Consider the following 6861-nt stretch of genomic DNA (forward strand, 5'->3'; position numbering starts at 1 on the left):
TTCTCATCCTCTGTCTTCTGTTTCTGTGACAGAGGCATGGTGGAGCAGGTGTAATGAAAGCCAGTCCTGTGGACGCCCGGGGTAGACGCAGGCACCCTGCTTCTCGACCAGAGGGAGGGACAAGACCCTGGGAGCCAGCTCTAGGGGCAGGAGCTCGTTTCTTACAGGCTTCATAGCAGTACCCTAGTTTCTGGGCCGCCGTGCAGAAAAGTTAGTTCCCCCACGTTGTCCCCATCAGAGTGGAGCTGGGGAAGATAGAGGGCGGCTGAAGAGCTCTGAACAGCGGCTAACCTTCTCATTCACACTTTTGAGAGAAGCGATAACAGGAATCCACTCGGCGACAAGCCCTGGCAAACCACAGGGGCTGGTCAGTGGCTTCCTGGAACCCTTCTCAAAGCCACTGGCTCTGGCCTTTTAAGTTTGTGTTTCCCTCCTGGAGTGTCATCTTCTGACCCTTTGTCGTCCTCTTTTTTTTCTTTTCTCCCCTTTTTCTTTCTCCCTTTTCCCTTCTGGCTTTCAGGACTCTGAAACTCCACCCCTAATTCTTCCATCTCTCTCATTCATAACTGCCATAATGTGGGGTGCATGCAATCACTGGGTGTTCCTTTATTTACAAGACATTTACTGAATGTGCGCTGGGTGCTGAGGATATAGGAAATAAGAACCTGCTTGTTCCCAAGGAGATGGGCTAACAAACCGTGGACAGTGCTTCCAGCCAACTGCTGTTGCCTCAGCAAGTGCCTTCCCAGAGTGTGCGTGGAGTGGGTGTACGCAGGCCGTGCCGGTTCCGGCTGAGCGGGCAGGGGAGGCTGTTCCAGAGGAGCAGGTGCCAGGCCCGACACTCGGGGACGAGTCTGGGTTTGTGAATAGTCTCATCATGCAGTCATCTGCAGCTCTCGGTCTCCATTCAAACAGCTGTGACCGAGACATGCATTTGTCAAACAGGAACCGACATTCCTAACCTAACTGAGCTGCTTTGACATATGTGTAAGCCTCAGCTTTCCCCTCTGTGTGTCAGTGATCCAGTAGGGAGAAGAGCTTCCGCTCCTTTGAGGCTCCTTAATCCCAGTGGGTGACTAAGGTGGTGGTGGGTCAGGAACTGACCCAGGGACGTGGTTAGGGAAGCCACTGACAAGGCTCCTCGTTCCTGTCTGTGGAATGAGGGTTCTCTGCTTTACTGTCTCTATGGTTTATTCCTTGTGGTTAAACCAAGGTTTTCAAAACAGCCCATTACCTTCCTCCCCATCTCTCCTAGGACAGAGCCCAACACCTTCTCTCCCCATCCCTCCTAGGACAAAGCCCAATACCTTCCTCCCCATCTCTCCTAGGGCAGAGCCCATACCTTCCTCCCCATCTCTCCTAGGGCAGAGCCCATACCTTCCTCCCCATCTCTCCTAGGGCAGAGCCCAATACCTTCCTCCCCATCTCTCCTAGGGCAGAGCCCAACACCTTCCCTCCCCATCTCTCCTAGGGCAGAGCCCAATACCTTCCTCCCCATCTCTCCTAGGGCATAGCCCAATACCTTCCTCCCCATCTCTCCTAGGGCAGAGCCCAATATCTTCCTCCCCATCTCTCCTAGGGCAGAGCCCAATACCTTCCTCCACATCTCTCCTAGGGCAGAGCCCAGTACCTTCCTCCCCATCTCTCCTAGGGCAGAGCCCAACACCTTCCCTCCCCATCTCTCCTAGGACAAAGCCCAATACCTTCCTCCCCATCTCTCCTAGGGCAGAGCCCAATACCTCCCCATCTCTCCTAGGGCAGAGCCCAATACCTTCCTCCCCATCTCTCCTAGGGCAGAGCCCAATACCTTCCTCCCCATCTCTCCTAGGACAGAGCCCAATACCTTCCTCCCCATCTCTCCTAGGGCAGAGCCCAATACCTTCCTCCCCATCTCTCCTAGGACAGAGCCCAGTACCTTCCCTCCCCATCTCTCCTAGGGCAGAGCCCAACACCTTCCCTCCCCATCTCTCCTAGGGCAGAGCCCAATACCTTCCTCCCCATCTCTCCTAGGGCAGAGCCCAATACCTTCCTCCCCATCTCTCCTAGGACAGAGCCCAATACCTTCCTCCCCATCTCTCCTAGGGCAGAGCCCAATACCTTCCTCCCCATCTCTCCTAGGGCAGAGCCCAATACCTTCCCATCTCTCCTAGGGCAGAGCCCAATACCTTCCCTCCCCATCTCTCCTAGGGCAGAGCCCAATACCTTCCTCCCCATCTCTCCTAGGGCAGAGCCCAGTACCTTCCTCCCCATCTCTCCTAGGGCAGAGCCCAATACCTTCCTCCCCATCTCTCCTAGGGCAGAGCCCAATACCTTCCTCCCCATCTCTCCTAGGACAGAGCCCAATACCTTCCTCCCTATCTCTCCTAGGGCAGAGCTCACAGTACAAGGAGCATGGGCTTGAAAGCCAGACTCTCCCTACCCAACCATTGATTGGTCCTCCTTCTGGCCAGATCAATGGTTTGGAGCAGTCTGTGTGTGACAGTTAGCAGGAAAAGCATGTTACATTTGAGCCGTTTGGGGTTTGAAGCCTTGTAACTCTATCAAAACAATGCCCTACCCTGCTGTGTCTCTGGCATAACAACAGGCAGAGCAGGGCAAATCTTCCCTCAACTTCCGTGTGACCATGTGAATGTGTGGGATTACAGGAAAAAAAGAGTTCTTGTTCTTTTTCAAAAAATTCTTGACAAATACAGGGACCTCTTGGTCTGGTTTTCTCTCTGATTCGATGCCATGCACCAGTAAATCTGGGTCTAAGGAGGCCCTGGTTTATCCTGAGTGTTAAAGATTTAGTGAAGCAAAGGAATTTCATTCCCTGGGTTTAGGGGAGGTTAAATATCCAGTTACTTCTATGAAGGTGAGCGCTGTAAATGCTTCTTTCTCTTGTGTATTCCCTGGCTTTGCCCAGTGCCTGATGTGTCGTAGATCAGTGGTCCCCAACCTTTTTTGGGCCACGGACTGGTTTAATGTCAGAAAATATTTTCACAGACCGGCCCTTAGGGTGGGATGGGTAAATGCACAAAATAAAGTTATGCGACCAGCGTAAAAACTGTGGTATTTTTAAATATAATTGTCGAACTTACGAGACAAGCGTCAAGAGTGAGTCTTAGATGGATGTAAAAGAGGGAATCTGGTCATTTTTTATAAATAAAACATCATTCAGACTTAAATATAAATACAATGGAAATAATGTAAGTTATTTACTCTTTCTCTGCAGACTCGTACCAAATGGCCCATGGACCGGTCCTGGTCCATGGCCCCGGGGTTGGGGACCACTGTCGTGGATGCTAAACAGTATTTGTTGAAGCAATTGATGTTTCTCACAACACCATCTCTACACTCCACCCTTACTTTCTCTCCATTACTTCATTCCTGGTCCTGTTGATTCATGCCTCCTCCTTGGGTTTCCAGGGAGCTACTCAGGATGAGCCATTCGCATCGCTTCCCTAAGTAGATTTCATTCTTGCAGCTGAAACCATTCATTTGTCAACCCTATATTTGTAGGGATGGCCTGTTTGGCCAACCTTCCAATTAGTGACAAGAATGCGAAGGTAAGAGACCTATGTGAGATGCCCTTGAAGAGATGCCAGTTTAGGAGACGAGGCAGGGCGACAGACATCTAACATCAAGGGCATGAGCCTGGGCAGAGATGAGTAAAAGTGGAAACAGGAAAAAGAGGACAAATTCTCAAGGCAGCCCCAGCAAAGAGTTCGGAGAAATGCAAGCTGTCTAGTCTGTGGGGTTTGGAAGTTATTTCACTGTTGTGAAATAATTCTAAAAGGAGTGGCTTTGGAATCGGGTTTGTGGTTTGCCTGGAAACCGGCTGGCTAGGACCATAACACCCCCCCCCCCCATTCACCTAACCCAGGGGTAGTCAACATTTTTATACCTACCGCCCACTTTTGTATCTCTGTTAGTAGTACATTTTCTAACCGCCCACCGGTTCCACAGTAATGGTGATTTATAAAGTAGGGAAGTAACTTTACTTTATAAAATGTATAAAGCAGAGTTATAGCAAGTTAAATATAATAATAATGACTTACCAAGTACTTTATGTTAGATTTTCGCTAAGTTTGGCCGAATAAATCTTTATAAAACAACTTACTATAGTTAAATCTATCTTTTTATTTATACTTCGGCTGCTCCACTACCGCCCACCATGAAAGCTGGAACGCCCACTAGTGGGCGGTAGGGACCAGGTTGACTACCACTGACCTAACCAGAGGGGCGGTACCCAAACTCCACCTTCCACAGGACTATGGCTTCGGAGGACTCTGTCTGTGGACCTTCAACTTCAAGGGCAGGGAAGCTGGTGTCCCCCACACTATTCCAGTGAGTAGCTGGCACCCAAAGTTGGACTGATGGCACCAAGCAGCCTGTGTGTTCCTCGTCAAGGCTGCTTTACCACTTTTGCTCTGTAAAATAGAGAACAGGGGCCAGTGGGTCCCTGCTGGAAGTCAGGCCCTCACTGTAGGCCCAGCAATGGCTTCCCTCTGTGGGGTTTGGAAGCACCAGCCTTGTAAGTTTTCCTTTTCCTCTGGAAAACCTATTTCTTTACTCATGCAATTCAACGCAAACCCTGAAGCATGACAAGCAGGCACCAGAAAGGGGTCCACATGACATGGACATGGGGACAGACATAAATAGGCAGAAAAGGCATTCCCAAGTGTGCAGGGCATAAACTGGGAAGAACTGGGGGATACAGGGAAGAAGAGGGGACAGTGTATGCGGGGAGACCCGGGAAATGGCCAGCAGGGGTGGCTGGGAGCTCGTCACCCAGGGCCTTTGCGGTGGACAGCTGCTGCTTCCGCCTGCCTGTATTCTTCCCTCTCTTCTGGTAGCAGTGTATCAGTATTTCCTGGGGGAATCCTGCTCACCCTAGCGTGCAGCCTGGTGGGCCTGCCTGTCAGTCCTGGCCACACGCTGGCCCGGAGAGAGCAGATCTCCACCATCAGAATCTCTCAGGGCTCTAAATCCTGAGCAGAATGACACAGAGACAGAAAACCTCGGCGCCAGCTCACCAGACGTGGTCCCGAGGGGGGGAGTCTGTCCCTGCCCTGGGTCCTGGCGCTGCCTCTGCGGCCCTGCCCAAGTCCTCAGCTTGTTGTTATTATTATTGTTATTGTTATGTCAGCCTTGCAGCCTCCCGTTAAACCCCCTCTGGGCCTGCGTTAGCCTGAGTCAGTCTGGTGGCTTGCAAACAAAGAACCTTAATACAGCGATCTTCAACCTTTTTCGTCTCATGGCACCCAGAAACTAATTACCAAAATTCTGCAGCACACCAAAAAATATATTTTGCTGATCTGACAACAACAACAAAAAAATTGGTGTCGCTTTGATGCATGCACACCGGACAGCTCTCATTGTGTTGGCTGTCATCATTTTGTTTGACAATAAGGGGAAAGAGGTCAGTGCCCCTGACGAAATAGTCAGGTATTACGTGTTTTAAAAACTCTTGTGGCACACCAATTGAAAATTGCTGCCTTGTCAGATGGCCTTGAGCACCAGGTTGAGGCAAAAGAATGCCAGCCCAGGACATAGGTACCATCACAACCCTGCCTTCCGTCGGTATGGTGCTGGCAGTTCCCACACCTTCCCCTAAAGGGGCATAGTTGGAGCATTTTAGCCACTCTAGACATACTGAAAGTTGAGAGTCAGAGACTTGGGGACCTCCCAGCCTACCACCGTGACCTCAGTCTCCTGCTGGGGATATTCAATTAGAGATGTGTTGGTGACCAGGAAGGGGTCTCTATCTTCCCAACTCCAGGCTACCTCTGACACTTGATAAAGAACTTAAAGTTCTCTGTGCATTGTACATACAGGTATGTATGAAAGCCAAAGTGTCCCTGGCTGGTATTCTAAGCAGCTGTGGAATTTATTTGACAGTGTCATTTGCAGGCATTTCTCTCTCTCTGATAAAATTCCAGAGCTTGGTGACAGCCGCTCCTTCCTGGAGCTCTGCCTGGATCCGGCTCCCCCAGATGCTGCTCTCTGCTTTCTGAATAGGGTCCTGGACATGGGGAGACACTAGTGTGGCCCCGGCAGGAAGCCCCCCCAAGCAAAAGCCCTTCCTCTTCAGGCTCAGCTGCGTAGAGGCAGCAAGCAGTACGTGCATGCCCGTCCCCTCCCAGATTTCACTTCTCCGGGTAGAGACGGGGAGGAAACCACGGACATGTCAGTTCCCAGACTCTTGAGGGAAAGGGCCAATGGGGCATATTCTGGGTCTCTAACCATTGGATAGAGACCCAGATGTCCTTGCTGTTGTGCACAGTCAGCTGTAGGTGACCTTGTTCCTGGCCACAGTGGTTTTGACCATCACACATGATTGTCTTCAATCTCAGTTTCATCTCACCGAATGTGCTTTCTGTGCCAATCATCCTGGGTAAGAAAATGAAGTCTAAATCTAGGAGAGGGAAGACAACTTAGGTCTCCGGCTATTAAATATATGGTCTGATTAATGAGGAATCTTTTATCATCTTAGGATCTCAGAGCCAGAAGCAATTTTAAAGGTCATCTATTTCAAACTTTCATCTAATCCCCCCAAATTAAAAAACATATATACAGAGATATGCACATATTGAATGCTTCCAGGCACTGTGCTCAGTGTTCTGTGTGGATTCCTCTCATTAATAGACTTTGAATCCTCCCCACAAGCCTGTGCAGTAGCCACCGCTCTCCTCTCCACTGTACAGACCAGGAACCAAGGCCAGCACAACCTCGTCAGAGATGGTGGTCTCGCAGCGCTTGGCCCAACGTTCCGTGTGTGCGCTTTAAATGTTTTCAGTACATTGTTAGTCATTTAAAATCGGGAGTTGGACTTAAAAAGAGCCAGATTTCCAGTTTCCCCGGAGAAGTCCGAAGACC

Source organism: Saccopteryx leptura, chromosome 6 (assembly GCF_036850995.1).
Source record: "Saccopteryx leptura isolate mSacLep1 chromosome 6, mSacLep1_pri_phased_curated, whole genome shotgun sequence".
Lineage (NCBI taxonomy): Eukaryota > Metazoa > Chordata > Mammalia > Chiroptera > Emballonuridae > Saccopteryx > Saccopteryx leptura.